Here is a 16,444-nt window from a genome sequence, read left to right as displayed (position 1 = left end):
AGAGGTCCATTCATGTTGTCACAAATGGCAATGACAAGATTTCATTCTTTTTTTTTAATGGCTGAATCTCACACACACACACACACACACAATCCATTCACCCTTCAATGGACATCTGGGTTATTTCCATATCTTGGCTATTGTTAATAATGCTGCAATGGGGAGTTCCCTGGTAGCCTAGTGATTAAGATTATGGGCTTTCACTGCTGTGGCCTGGGTTCAGTCCCTGGTCGGGGAACTGAGATCCCGCAAGCTGCGGGGCACGGCCGAAAAAAAAATGCTGCAATGAACATGGGGGTGCGTATATCTTTTCAAATTAGTGTTTTAGTTTTCTTTGGATAAATACCCCGAAGTAGAATTGCTGGATCATAGGATAACCCTATTTTTAATTTTTTGAGGAACTTCCGTACTGTTTTCAATAGTGGTTGCACCAATTTGCATTCCCACCAACAGTGCACAGGGGTTTCCTTTTCTCTGTATTCTTGCCAACACTTGTTACTTCTTATCTTTTTGATAATAGCCATTCTAACAGATGTGAGGTGATACCTCATTGTGGTTTTGACTTGCAGTTCCCTGCTGATTAATCATGTTGAGCATCTTTTCATGTACCTGATGACCATCTGTATGTCTTCTTTGGAAGAATGTCTGTTCAGAGCTTCTGCCCATTTTTAAATTGGATTGTTTGATTTTTTGCTATTGAGTTGTATGAGCTCTTCATATTTTGGATATCAGCCCCTTATCAGACATATGATTTGCAATTATTTTCTCCCATTCAGTAGGTTGCCTTTTCATTTTGTTTATGGTTTCCTTTGCTATGCAGAAGCTTCTTAGTTTGATATAGTCCCACTTTATTTTTGCTTTTGTTGTTTTTGCTTTTGGTGTCAGATTCAAAAAATCATCAGTAAGACCTGTGTCGAGGAACTAACTGCTTATGTTTTCTTCTAGGCATTTTATGGTTTCAGGTCTTATGTTCAAGTCTTTAATCCATTTTGAGTTAATTTTTGTGTACGGTATAAGAGAGTGGTCCAGTTTCATTCTTTTGCATGTGGCTCTCCAATTTTCCCAGCACCATTAATTAAAGAGACTCTCTTTTTCCCCATTGTATATATTTTTGGCCCCTTTGTTGTAAATCAATCGACCATGTATGCATAGGTTTATTTCTGGGCTCTCTATTCTGTTCCATTGATCTATGTTTCTATGTTTATGCCAACACCATACTGTTTTAATCACTACAGCTTTGTAATACAGTTTGAAATCAGGCAGCATAATGCCTCCAGCTTTATTCTTCTTTCTCAAAATTGATTTGGCTGTTTGCAGTCTTTTGTGTTTTCATACAAATTTTAGGATCGTTTGTTCTATCTCTGTGAAAAATACCATTGGAATTTTGATAAGGATTGCATTGAATCTGTAGATTTCTTTGGGTAGTATGGACATTTTAACACTATTAATTCTTCCAATCCATGAGCATGACTCTTTTTCCATTTATTTGTGTCTTCTTCAATTTCTATCTTTTTTTTCTGGCCACACCATGTGGCATGTGGGATCTTAATTTCCTAACCAGGGGTCGAACCTGCACCCTCTGCATTGGAAGCACAGTTTTTTGTTTTTTTTTTAAACATCTTTATTGGAGTATAATTGCTTTACAATGTTGTGTTAGTTTCTGCTGTATAACAAAGTGAATCAGCTTAATGTATACATATATCCCCATATCCCCTCCCTCTTGGAAGTGCAGAGTCTTAACCACTGGACCACCAGGGAAGTTCCCCATGTCTTCTTCAGTTTCTTTCATTAATGTCTTGTAGTTTTCAGGTCTTTAACCTCTTTGGTTAAATTTATTCCTAGGTATTTTATTCTTTTTGATGAAATTGTAAATGGAACTGTTTTCTTAGTTTCTCTTTCTGATAGTGTGTTATTAGTGTAAAGAAATGCAACAGATTTTGTGTATTGATTTTGTATCCTACAACTTTACTGAATCCAGTTATTAGTTCTAACAGTCTTTTGATGGAGTCTTTAGAATTTTCTATATATAATATCATGTCATCTGCAAATAGTGACATTTTACTTCCTCCTTTCCAATTTGGATGCATTTTATTTCTTTTTCTTGACTAATTGCTCTGGCTAGAACTTCCAGTTCTAAGTCAAATAAAAGTGGTGAGAGTGGACCTTGTCTTGTTCCTGATCTTAGAAGAAAAGCTTTTGGCTTTTCACTGTTGAGTATAATGTTAGCTGTGGGCTTGTCACATATGGCCTTTACTATGTTGAAGTATGTCTGCTCTATACTCATTTTGTTGAGAGCTCTTTTAAAAAATAATAAATGAATGTTGAATTTTGTCAAACATTTTTTCTGTGTCTATTGAGATAATCATATGATTTTTATCCTTCATTTTGTTAATGTGGTATATCATATGACTGATTTGTGGATGTTGAACCATCCTTGCATCTCTGGAATAAATCCCACTTGATCATGGTATACGATCAATCCTTTTAATGTACTGTTGAATTCAATTTGTTAATATTTTGTTTAGGATTTTTGCATCTATATTCAACAGGGATATTGGCTTATAGTTTTTGGGGTTTTTGTGGTGTCCTTTTCTGCTTTTGTTATCAGGGAAATGCTGGCTTCATAAAATGTGTTTGGAAGAGCTTCCCCTCTTCTATTTTTTGGAATAGTTTGAGAAGGATAAGTATTAATTCTTCTTTGAATGTTTGGTAGAAATCATCTGTGAAGCTGTCTGATCCTGGACTTCTGTTTGTTGGGAAGTTTTCAATTACTGATTCAATCTCCTTGCGAGTAACTGGTTTGTTCAGATTTTCTGTTTCTTCATGATTCAGTTTTGTTAGTTTGTATATTTCTAGGAATTTATCCATTTCTTCTAGGTTGTCCAAATTGTTGGCATATAATTGTTCATAGTTGTCTCTTATGAGCCTTTGTATTTCTTTGGTATCAGTTGTAATATCTCCTCCTTCATTTCTGATTTTGAGTCCTCTCTCTTTTTTTCTTGATGAGTCTAGCTGAAGGTTTGAAATTTTATTCATCTTTTTAAAGAACCGACTCTTAGTTTCAATTATCTTTTCTATTGTCTTTTTAGTCTCTATTTCATTTATTTCTGCTCTAATCTTTGTTATTTCCTTCCTTCTACTAACTTTGGGCCTCATTTTTTCTTCTTTTTGTAGTTCCTTGAGGTGTAAATTTAGTTGTTTATTTGAGACTTTTCTTGTTTCTTGAGGTAAGCATTTATTGCTTGAATCACCCCCTTAGAAGTGCTTTTGCTGCATCTCATAAATTTTGATTCGTTACATTTCTATTTTTATTTGTCTCAAGGTATGTTTTAGTTTCTCTTTTGATTTCTTCCTTGACCCATTGGTTGTTCAGTAGCATGTTGTTTAATCTCTCATATTTGTGAATTTTCCAATTTCTTCATGTAATTAATTTGTAGTTTCATACAATTATGGTCGGAAAAAGATGTTTGATATTATTTCAATTCTCTTAAATTTATTAAGACTTGTTGGGCTTCCCTGGTGGCGCAGTGGTTGAGAGTCCGCCTGCCGATGCAGGGGACACGGGTTCGTGCCCCGGTCCGGGGAGATCCCACATGCCGCGGAGCGGCTGGGCCTGTGAGCCATGGCCGCTGGGCCTGCGTGTCCGGGGCCTGTGCTCCGCAACGGGAGAGGCCACAACAGTGAGAGGCCCACGTAACGCAAAAAAAAAAAAAAGACTTGTTTATGGCCTAATATATGATATATCTTGGAAAATGTTCCATGTGCACTTGAGAAGAATGTGTGTTCTGTTGCTTTTGGATGGAATGTTATATAAATATCTGTTAAATCAATCTGGTCTAACATGTCATTTGGTCATTTTAGACCAAAGTTTCCTAATTGGTTTTCTGTCTGGATGATCTATCCATTGATGTAAGTGGGGTATTAAAGTCCCTTACAATTATTGTACTTCTATCTATTTCTCTCTTTAGGTCTGTTAATATTTGCTCTATATATTTAGGTACTCCTATGTTTGGTGCATAAGTATTTACATGTTATATCCTATTGTTGGATTGACTTTTTTATCATTGTGTAACACCCTTCTTTATCTCTTATTACAGTCTTTGTTTTAAAGTTTATTTTTTCTGACATAAATATAGCTACTCCGGCTTTCTTTTGGTTTCCATTTGCATGGAATATCTTTTTCCATCCATTCACTTTCAGTCTGTGTGTGTCCTTACATATAAAGTGTCTCTTGTAAGCAACATAAAGACGGGTCTTGTTTTTTTTTATCCATTCACCAGCTTTATGTCTTTTGATTAGAGAATTTTGTGCATTTACATTTAAAGTAATTATTGCTACATATGTACTTATTGCCACTTTGTTATTTGTTTTCTAGTTGTTTTTGTAGTTTCTGTTCCTTTCTTCTTCTCTAGCTCTCTTTTTTTGCAGTTTGATGACTTTCTTCAGTGGTATGCTCATATACCTTTCTCTTTATCTTCTGTGTATTTACTCTAAGTTTTTGCTTTTGGACCCCATGAGACTTACATATAAAAACTTAAATCTATAACTGTCTATTTTAAGTTGATAACAACTTAGTTTTGATCCCATTCTAAAGCTCACCATTTTTACTGGCAGCAGCTGGAACTTTTGAGATGATAGGAAAGAGACATATATACTGAGGCTCTAATATAGGGCAGAAGATAGGTGAGAGGGGTACAGACTGGGCCCCATTCCCAGAACAGGTGGTAGAACACCAGGTCTCCCATGGTCCAAGGCCACACCCCCTGCCCACAGCAGATGGGGGAGAGACAGCCAACAACAGGTCCCAGAGTTTCCTCCAACGTGTGGCTGCACGGGTGACATTGAATGGCAAGCTGATAGCAGGGGAGGGGGAAGGAAAATCACATCAGAACAAGTCAGCAGCTTCCAGGAACGAACATGGGCTCTGGGACTGGTCACACCTTGGTTCAAATCCTGGCTCTGCCACTTCTAAGCTCTGCATCCTTGGGCACATGGCTTAACTTCTGAGTTTCAAGTTTCTCACCTCTAACATAGGATTAATATTAGTCGGGGACTTCCTTGGTGGCAAAGTGGTTAAGAATCTGCCTGCCAATGCATGGGACACGGGTTCGAGCCCTGGTCCGGGAAGATCCCACATGCCACGGAGCAACTAAGCCCATGTGCCACAACTACTGAGCCCGCGTGCTGCAACTACTGAAGCCCACATGCCTGGAGCCCGTGTTCCGCAACAAGAGAAGCCACCACAATGAGAAGCCTGCGCACCGCAACAAAGAGTAGCCCCCGCTGGATGCAACCAGTGAAAACCCACATGCAGCAACAAAGACCCAATGCAGCCAAAAATAAATAAATTTAAAAAATATATATTAGTATCCACCTCAATTTTTAAAAATTTTTATTGAGTACTTTCTCTATATCAGGATGTTCTTGGGGATGCAGCCATGAAAAGAATGGTCCCAGCTGGGACTTCCCTGGTGGCGCAGTGGTTAAGAATCCACCTGCCAATGCAGGGAACACAAGTTCAATCCCTGGTCTGGGAAGATCCCACATGCCACGGAGCAACTAAGCCCATGCACCACAACTACTGAGCCTGTGCTCTAGAGCCTGCGAGCCACAACTACTGAGCCCATGTGCCACAACTACTGAGCCCACATGCTGCACTACTGAAGCCCACGTGCCTAGAGCCCATGCTCCGCAACACGAGAAGCCACAGCAATAAGAAGCCCACACAAGAAGCAATGAAGTATAGCCCCCACTCGCCGCAACTAGAAAGCCTGCGCACAGCAACAAAGACCCAACGCAGCCAAAAATCAATCAATCAATCAATCAATCAGTCAATAAAGGCTATTTCTGATTGTGGTGGAAGGTGCTATGAAAAGAATGAAATGTAGGTGACTGGGGTGGGAAAGGGAGTGACTCATTTAGATGGAGGACCAGAGAGAGTGACATTTGGGCTGAGGAGGTAGTGTTCAGTTGAGTCCTAAAGGGCAAGTAAAAGCCAGCCGTTAGAAGCCCTGAAGGAAAAGCTCTCCAGGTGGGAAGGACAACAAGTGCAAAGATCTGGAGGCTGGAATGGGCTTGGCTTGTCCAAGGAGAGGGGGTCAGTGAGGCTGAAGCATAGTAGTCAAAGTGAAGAGTGGTAGGGGATGAGGTCCAAGAAGAGGTGATGCCTAAAGCTGAATTCACACCTGATCCAGCAATTCCACTCCTAGGTAGGACCCTCAAGAAAATCATGCACATGTGCCCCAGGAGACATACACAAGAATGCTCCTGGTGTTCCTGTCCTCAATCCTCAATAACAGAAACATAGAAATGACAGAAATGTCCATGAAGGCAAATGGGTGAAAATGTGTAGTATATTTATACAATGGAATATTAATCAGCAGTCAAAAAGAATGAATCACCATGACATGCCACAATGTAGATAATTCCTAGGAATCTAAATTAAGAAGGAAAAGAAGGCCCCAGAAGATGAAATGCAGTTTAATACTCTTTTTATAGAATTAAAAACAACTGAGATTTTAAAATATACCTTTTAAGGAATGCAAATAGGTGAATAAAACTGTATAAAAAGGCAAGCAAAGGCATGATGAACAGAGGATTCTGGATGACTGTTAACTCAAGTCTGGGGTGGAAGAAGGAGGATAGATTAGATGTTGTTAGAGCTTCCTGCTTTGCTTTGGAAGTTTTCATTTTGGTTTTAGCTTTTTCAAAGGTAAATTTGCATACAATAAAATTCTCCAGTTTTAACTGTAAATTTAATAAGTCTTGACAAACACACACAGTCATGTAACCACCACCACAGTCATGATATGGAACATTTTCCTTACCCGAGAAATTTCCCTCCCACCCAGTCACTTTCCATCCCACCCCCACACCTGGCCCCCCTGGCAACCTGTGATCTGCTTTCCATCTCTTTAGTTTGGCCTTTTCTAGCATCTTTACATACAAATGGAAGCATGTAGTATATAGCTTATGTTTCAGGACATCTTTCACTTGGCATAATGCTTTTGAGAGTCATCTGTGTCATTATGTTAGATGTGGTTTTGAAGGTGGCAACTACATTATTTAAAATAACTGTCTGTCTAATAAATAAGAGTGGCCCATGAGCAGACTCATGATATTTGATTAATCCAATTCTGTTACCTGAAATCCAGATTTAGAGAGAGAGAGAGAATAAGAAAAAGAGAAAGAAAGAGGTGGGTGAAGGCCAGACCCTATAGGGTCTCTGCACGTCAGGCTGAGAAGGAGTTTGGTCTTTATTCTAACCATAAGGAGAAAGCTATGGTGGGTGGAAGTGGTGATTAAGTAAGGGAAGGACCTGGGATCTCGCTTTTGCTTTCAAATCATCCCTTTCCTGGGTCCCGTGGGAAGGATTGTGGGGTGAGAGTGAGGGGGACCGGCTGGAACTACTTCAGTCGCTTGAACAAAGCAGGGCTGTGAGGGGTGGGCGTGGGGCTTGGCCTGGGATGGCGGAGATGGAAATAGAGACATGTGGGTGTGGTCAGGGTATATTTTGGAGGTAGAGCGATACCTGAGATCACCTCAGTGAAGTGTGAAGCACAGAGTCTGGCACTAAATCAGCGAACTCAACTCACATTAATTTGTAGAAAAGACTTAGCACACCTTCACTAGCTGTTGGAAACAACCTCCCAGCCCAGGGACTGACATTTTGTAGGGGCTCAGTGAATGTTTGCTGAATAAGGCAAACAGGCTCTGCAGACTTTCCTGAGCAACGCTTGTCTCTGCTCAACACCCAGCGCTCTAAGGATCACCAGACTCCTTCCTGCTGGCGTTACTGATTGTGTAGAACCATCCTTTGGGGGCTCCTACGTTTCAGAAGCATGGGAGGAAGGCAATGCTTAGTTGCTTTAAACGGATCCCTTGTGATGGGCTGTGAGGCATCAGCTGGGCAGGGTTTCTTTTAGGGGTGCAGCCCCCCCGAGAACTCCCACAGTGATGTCTGTGACTCTAATAGCCTGAGCCTGTGCTGAGTGTGTCGACGCAACAGAAGCAGCTGTGAAATCCTTCAAAGCGTGATAAAAATAGCTGTGCCCTCCCTTACTCCCTGTTCCCTATGGGCCTGGACATGTTTGTTTGCTCAGCTTTGAAGCTCAGAGCCACTTCCCAGACCCTGAGCAGAGGAAGAAAGGGGGAGAGGCCGAGGACACGGCTGGGGAGCCGGAGGGGCGGGTCAGACCCTCCTGGATCCCACTGTAGAGTGTCTGAAACAGACAGAGCCTAAAAGATGATCTAATCCATCTCTTCTGACAGACAGGAAATTAAGGACCAGAGAACAGTGAGGACTGGCCCAGGGACCCCCTGGTTTGTCACTGCCTGCCCCCTGCTCCAATGTCACACGATAAGACTCTCCAGCCTTTAACCAGGTGGCCTTGAGGAGGTCCCAGCCTCTCTGCAGACAGGCACGCAGCCACCCTGGCCCTCTGCTCTGTCCCAAGGGAGATGGACCCTCCAGGATTCTCTTTCACCACAACGCCTGTCAGGTCATCTTATCCTCGAGGCCTGGTGGACACACTGTCACGAGTGCTGCTGATTAATCCTCTGGGGTTTTCTGGCCTAGGAGCAGCTGGAGCTTTCCCCTGGGAAGAGGGAGCTGGCAGGGAAGCTGACGGATCCACAGTAGGCCTCAGCTTAAAGCAAGCCGCATCCTGAACCGGAGGTAGAGGTCCGGGTGTGCGGGAGAGTATGGGCAGTTGGGAGGTTGGTCTGGAGGGTAAGGAGGCTGGGGGAGCTGAGGAGCCTTTTCTTAGGGAGGAGCGTTTTCATTGTTTCTAGTTCCCACCTGGTGGGAAACTTCATGAGGGCCAAACTTTCTTATCTATCTTTGAATTCCCAGCGCCAGAAGAGGCCTGGCACATGGTGTGTACTCAGCAATATACACATTACATTAAAAGAGGCTATTTACAATAGCCAGGACATGGAAGCAACCTAAATGTCCATCAACAGATGAATGGATAAAGAAGATGGGGCACATATATACAATGGAATATTACTCAGCCATAAAAAGAGACGAAATTGAGTTATTTGTAGTGAGGTGGATGGACCTAGAGTCTGTCATACAGAGTGAAGTAAGTCAGAAAGAGAAAAACAAATACCGTATGCTAATAAATATACATGGAATCTAGAAAAATGGTACTGATGAACCTAGTGGTAGGGAAGGAATAAAGATGCAGACGTTGAGAACGGACTTGAGGACACGGTGGGGAAGGGGAGCCTGGGATGAAGTGAGAGAGTGGCATGGACATATATACACTACCAAATGTAAAATGGATGGCTAGTGGGAAACTGCTGCATAGCACAGGGAGATCAGCTACGTGCTTTGTGACCACCTAGAGGGGTGGGATAGGGAGGGTGGGAGGGAGACACAAGAGGGAGGGGATATGGGGATATGTATACATGTGGCTGATTCACTTTGTTGTACAGCAGAAACTAACACAATATTGTAAAGCAGTTATACTCCAGTAAAGATGTGAAAAAAAACAAAGAGGCAAAGAATGAATGAATGAAGCTAAAGATGCTTCAATGCCCAACTCTTCCTCCCCTGACTCTCATAAAGGGCACATCTGGATGCCCGCCCCTCTGCGCGTCCTGGAGAAGCCAGCCTAGCGGCAGCGTTTGGATGGTGGTTCTGAAGAGCAGCGTTCGGAGGATGTTAATCGTGTTCTGTGACAAATAAGCCACGATAATGGAGCCCCTGCTGTGTTCCCTGCTGGGGGCTCAGCTCCCACCCAGAACCCAGTGGGCACTCAATAAAGAATCAAAGATCCAATGGGCTTGGGAAATACGAGCTTAAAGAAAGTTCAAATGGATCTTTCCTGTAGGACTTCTCAGCGTCTGTAAGGTCCAATGTTCACCTTGAGTCACCCACGATGATCTTAAGTCCCAGATTCTCTGGTGCCTCACTGCCCTGTAGCACCCCGGCTACCAGCCCCATCCCTCTCAGACAGGACAGCTCAGCCTCAGAGATCAGGCAGGTGCCCCCCTGGCCCTGCAATGGCACCAAGAAGCCACTGAGGGGACCCAGGGCTGGGACGACATGCAGGTGGCTCCTGCCCCGAGGAAGACACTGCCTCCGCTGGGACCCGAGGTGATGCTGGACAGTGGCACTGGGGAGGGATACGGGCCAGTGCCCTGTCTTCCTGGGGCTGAGCAGGTGGGTGGGACAAGCAGCCTCCCACACCTCCACTGCTCTGGGGGATGGTGGTGACGAAGGGGCTGGAGGTGTGAAGCCCCCTCCTTCCCCTGCTCTCATTCCACGGCCCTCCTGGCACGTACACATTCAACAAATGTTTGTCAAACACCTACTAGATTCCAGGCACTGATCTGTCACCAGGGATCCTCTTGCGAAGAAGACAAAGCTTCCTGAATCCACAACCAGCAGGGGGCGTGTGCCAGCAGGAACCAGGTGGCAGCCCACTGGATGCTCTCCATCCGCCCCTCGCTGGGCTCCACCCACCCTGCCCCGCTGGCTGACCTGATGGAAGCATCCATGGGCTCCATGGTCCTCTGGATTTCGTTCAGTCAGTGGAAGGTGCCAGCAGGAGACTGGAGGACAGGAAGATCGGGCATCTATCCCAACGCCTGCATCCCTCCATCAGAGGCCCTGGCTCCTATCAGGGGACCTTCACCTTTCCCCACAGCTCCTACCTCAGGGCTCCATTCACTGCTTCCTCTCTCTGCCTTTTCCGGCCCGGGGGTGATATCAGCTCCCCGCTGTTGCTAGCCTTGAGATGCCTCACCATTCCTTGTTAGTTTCTCCAACCCCATCCGCACTTTTATTTATTTGTTTATTTTAAAGATTTATTATTTATTTATTTACTTATTTTGTTTATTTGTGGCTGTGTCGTGTCTTAGTTGGCACGTGGGATCTTCGTTGTGGTGTACGGGCTTCTCTCTACTTGTGGCGTGAGGGTTTTTCTCTTCTCTTGTTGTGACGAGCAGGCTCCAGGGTGCCTGGGCTCTGTAGTTTGCAGCACACAGTCTCTCTAGCTGAGGCACACGGGCTCTCTAGTTGAGGCTCGCGGGCTCACTAGTTGTGGCACGCAGGCTTAGTTGCCCCGAGACATGTGGGATCTTAGTTCCCTGAGCAGAGATCGAACCCGCATCCCCTGTATTGAAAGGCGGATTCTTTACCACTGGACAACCAGGGAAGTCCCCGCACGTTTATTAAATATTCCTCAATTACCCCTTGGGCTTGACATCCATTCCCTTCCCAGACCCTGACCTATGACACACATTTGTTTGAATGTAACCGAGACCCCAAATAATGGTGCATGAATAAGAGAGGAATTTATTCTCCTCTAACCTCAGAGTCCAGGCTGGTGTGGCAGCTTTGCTCTGTGAAGTCATCTGCTCATTCTATTTCTCAGTTCCTCCAACTCTAGGGTGTGCCCTCACCCGCAAGGCATGGGTTCAGTTGTGTTCCCCTCTCCAAATTCCCCTATACCTCCGAATGTAACCGTATTTGGACATAGGGCCATTGCAGATGTAATTAGTTAAGATGAAGTCATTAGGGTGGGCCCTAATCCAGTATGCTTTGTATCTTTATAAAAAGCTGAAATTTCGACACAGAGAAACATGCATAAAATGAAGGTAGCCACCTACTAGCTAAGCAGAAGGGCCTGGAACAGATCCTTCCCTCACAGCCCTCAGAAGGAACCAACCCTGCTGACCCCTTGATTTCAGACTTCTAGCCTCCAGACCTGGGAGAGAATATATTTCTGTTGTTTAAGTGACCCAGATGGTGGCTCCAGGAAACTAATACAGCCTTCAATGGCTCCTACACCACACCCACATTCCAGACGGAGAAACGGAAGGGGCAAGCTTGCCTTTATCTTTAAGCACCCAACCTGGAATGTGCATACCTCTCTTCTGACCAAGCTCAGAAATCAGCTTGTGGTTTCCCCACCACCACCCCCGACCCCGGCTGCCTGGGAGACCGGGAAATGTCCTGTGCACAAGGAAAATGCCTCTTACCATGGAAGAAAGGGAGAATAGATATTGGGGGCATATGCAGATTCCTGGCACCGAATACCACAAATGTTTTCAGATGCCAGTAGCAGGAAACCCTGCCTAAGGTAAACAGTTAGGAAATTCATCATCTCACAGGACTTGACTTCAAGTCCGGAGGCAGGGGGAGCGCAGGGGAGGTGCCCCAAGATTCGGTTCCGTCCTCTGCTGTTTCCATGGCTCTGCCCTACGTAGGCTGCTGGCTTCCTCCTTGGGCTGGAAAGTCAGATGGCTGGTGGTGTCAGTCAGAGTCAAACCAGAAAACAGGAATCTCAAGTATTTGACATGGAGGGAATTGGTTACTCAGGGGAGGGAAGTGCTAAGAAGACAGCAGGGCTTAGAGCTTAGCCATGGTTCCTCCCAGGATTGGGGACAGAGGGATGAGATGAGCTGGGGTCGCTCAGCAGAAGCTGGGCCCTATCCAGGCCAGTTCCATGGGAGCCATGGAGGAGGTGCAGGGGAGAGATAACCTGGTTTCTCTCTTCCTCCTGCACTCCCATCTCCACCAGTGCGTCCCATTGGCTGAACCCAGCTGGAAACCAGCTGTCATGGGTGCCTGGGTAACCCAGCCTACAGGAGTCAGTCCCCCCATTCCTGGGCCCAATTTGGATGCAGTGAAGAATTATCCTAAGGCTGGAGCTTCCCTGGGAGGGGAAGAGAGGGCAGAGATGAGACCTATGACCTCTGCGGAGCAGGTGCCCCAGAGCGACAGGGGCCTTTGAAGGGTTTGTAACAAGAGAACAACACGGGAATTCCCCGGCCATCCAGTGGTTAGGACTTGGCGCTTTCACTGCCAGGGTCCGGGTTTGATCCCTGGTCATGGACCTAAGATCCCACAAGCCTCGTGGTGCAGTCAAAACCCCCCCAAGAGAACAACATGATCCAAAATGTTTTCAGACTCTATCTCTGACTGCTGAGTGGAAAATAGTTTAAAGAGGAGCAAGAATACCATCGGGGAGACTAGCTGGGATTCTACAGAGATTGTCCAGGTAACCAGCGTGAGGGCTGTGGAGAAGCAAGTGGGTTGAGGACAAGGTTGGTGCTCAAGAAAGACGAAGACTGGGGCTTCCCTGGTGGCTCAGTGGTTGAGCGTCCGCCTGCCGATGCAGGGGACATGGGTTCGTGCCCCAGTCTGGGAAGATTCCACATGCCACAGAGCGGCTGGGCCCGTGAGCCTTGGCCGCTGAGCCTGTGCGTCTGGAGACTGTGCTCTGCAATGGGAGAGGCCACAACAGTGAGAGGCCCGCGTACTGCAAAAAAAGAAAGAAAGAAAGAAAGAAAGAAAGAAAGACGAAGCCTGGAGCTGACAGGGGAACCACGGGGACGGGCACAGACATGGCAGGACGACCCAATTCTGTGTCCCAGATACACAGTCACTACAGGGGGCCTGCACACAGCAGGCACTCCCTCAGTGCCCCTTGTGTACATATACACACATACACTCAGCTGTGCTATACCCACTATGGCTTGTCCTCAAGTGGCTGCCAGACCTGCCCTTCATATGGAAGAGTGCATACAAGAAACAGACAACTCCATTAAAAGAGACTTAAATGATTAGGGTTTTCTCAGCTAACCAGAAGGCAGGGGTGGGGGTGGGGAGGTGGGACAGTTGCCGATTGGTTAGCTCAGAGGCGCAGTGATGCCACCGGGGACCCAGGCTCTTGCCATCTTCCTGCTCTGCCAGCCTCAGCGAGTTGGCCTCTCTTCTTGGGCTGCCTCCTTCGTTGTCCAAGGAGCAGATCTGGAGACGAGGATTTGCATGCAGGTAGTTTATTTTGGAGGTGATCCCAAGAAGCCCATGTAGGGGAGCAGGGAAGTGAGACAGGGAAGGTAAGGAAGCCAACACGGGCTATGTTAGTGGACAACTGGGGCCCAAGCCACTAGGAACTCTGGGAGTCGAGGCCTCAGGGTTATCCCATCTACGTGTGAGAAGGCTCCGTGGGTGTCTTCCCACGCACATTCCTGAGGACACCTGGTGTGCACAGGTTAGGATCACTCACACGCACATCTCTATCGTGCTCGGGGCATGGTGTGCGAGCACATGCTTGGAATGTGCACCTTGGCTCCCCCATGTACACACCCCTGAGCATACACACAGCAGAGCACAACCATGCATGATTCACATACACACTGGAGAGCACATATTCCTCTGCATTAAAATAAACAACATCTCTTAGTCTGCTTAGGCTGCTGTAACAAAATGCCATAGACTCGGTGGCTTAAACAACAGACCTTTATTTCTTCCAGTTCTGGAGGCTGGAAGTCCAAGATCAAGGTGCTGGTAGATCCCCTGTCCTGGTTTGCAGGTGGCCATCTTCTCATCGTACCCTCACACGGCAGAGAGCAGAGAGCAAGGAAGCAAGCTCTCATGTCTCTTCTTACAAGGGCACCAATCCCATTCATGAGAGCCCCACTCTCTCGACCTATTACCGCTCAAAGGCTCCACCTTTTATATCATCACATTAGGGGTTAGGTTTCAACATGTGAATTTAGGGAGACACAAACATCCAATCCATAACAATCTCTCTCACTGCTTCATACTCTGGCCTTTGGCTTGGGCCTAGCAACGGCTAGGGAATTAAACATTTCTGACAAGAACCCCACTCTGAGTAGCCCCTAAAGTGGAATCGCTGGCAGAAGTTGCAGCGCAGGAGGAGCAAAGTCTGGGAGCCAGGGCAGCCCTGCCCTGAGTCACATTGGCACTCTCCAGCCCAGGAGGTAATCTCTCAAGTTACCAGCAGGGGGTGCCAGAGAGCCATGACCCTCTCTTCAGGTTTTTTCCTAGTAGGTTGCCTGGTTTGTATAAGGGTGTGTTTGTCTCTGGGTGTGTTTGAGGGAGAGGACAGGTCTCAGAGTTTCCTCATGGAAGTTTAGCTGAGTGTGATGAATGCGCTCACCACCAATTCTAGGCGCAGCCTCACTCAGGCTCCAATGTTCACACACAGCATTGGTGCTCAGTTCATGTCAGATGAATGGATAAGTAAACGGATGGATGCATGGGTGGATACATGGATGGATGCATGCATGGATGGATTATTGGGTGAATGAAGAGAGATAAGATGACCCACGAGAAAAAAGGTAAAAAGAGAAGAATTGGGAAGAAGGGTGGATAGCAAGACAGATCAGGGTAGAATCGGGGGCGGGGGGGGGGGGGGAAGAGAAATGCAAGGAAGGTGTGTGGCAGGGTGGGGCCAATGGGAGGTGAGTGAAGGGGGCAGGGCTAAATCTCCCAGCCTCGAGGCCTGGGCCTGATGTGTCTCTTTTTCCAGATGCTGCCCATTGCTGCCACTGCAATTCTCTGCATCTTTCTAGGCCAGTTGGGACTGGTGCCTTCCTAAGGAAGGCCTCCCTGAGCCCACGGTTGGGATCAGTCCCTTTTGCCTTTATGCTGCCATGTCTGGGGGCTTCTGCTGGGACCCCTCTGGTCTGTCTGGCTAACATATGGGTAGCAGAGTCGGATGGACCCAGGTTTGGTTTGAATTCAAGCTCAACCACTGTTGTGTGACCTTGACCAATATATCTGACCTCTCTGCACCTGGGTTTCCTCAGCTGGGGTAATACCAGTAGCTCCCTTACAGGGATTTTTTTTGATAATTTGAGCAGGTAGGACACTTAGCATGGGGCGTGGCCCTTAGGGAGCACTGAAGAGAGGGTGACAATTATTGCCTTTGCATTCCAGAGAGTCCCAACCTCAAAGGGTCTGTTCTATCATCAAGTTGCTGACCTTGATTTGGGGTTCAGGAGACGGTGTCATCAAAATGAATAGCGGACACCACTGGTCAATGTGTGTAAGCTCCCTGAAAACACTTATCTCTGCGTAGATCTTTTTCTGACACGTAAAAGAATATTTATTTCAGTGTTGCTTGAAATAACCAAACATAATTGAAAACAACCTAATTGTATATCGAGAAGAGAGCGGATGAATTGTGGCATATTTGTAGAAAGCAGCACTAAAGATTGAAAATTATGGAACTCGAGTTCCATGTATTGATATGGCTAGATCTCAAAAGCATTTCATTGAGTAAAAAGGCAAATTACAAAATAATGCATTCAGTATAATACCATAATATACATAGCATTTGAAAACAGGCAAATCAGTAATATTCGGGATAGCAACGTATGGGAACGGGATAAACATGATAACAAAGATCATCAGTGATCCGGATGGTGACACCCTCCAAGCAGGGAGGGAGTAGGGTTGGCCAGGGCTTCAGGTGGCTTCGACTGTATCTGTAAGCTGGACTTATCTTTTAGTTCCTTGAATATGGTTTGAGACCAAGACCGTCTCTGCTTTTTTTTTTTTTTTTTAATTAATTAATTTATTAATTTATTTATTTTTGGCTGTGATGGGTCTTCGTTTCTGTGCGAGGGCTTTCTCTAGTTGCAGCGAGCAGGGGCCACTCTTCATCGCGGTGCG

Source organism: Mesoplodon mirus (assembly GCF_964341445.2).
Source record: "Mesoplodon mirus genome assembly, chromosome: 3".
Classification (NCBI taxonomy): Eukaryota; Metazoa; Chordata; class Mammalia; order Artiodactyla; family Ziphiidae; genus Mesoplodon; species Mesoplodon mirus.
This window is presented reverse-complemented; position numbering follows the sequence as displayed.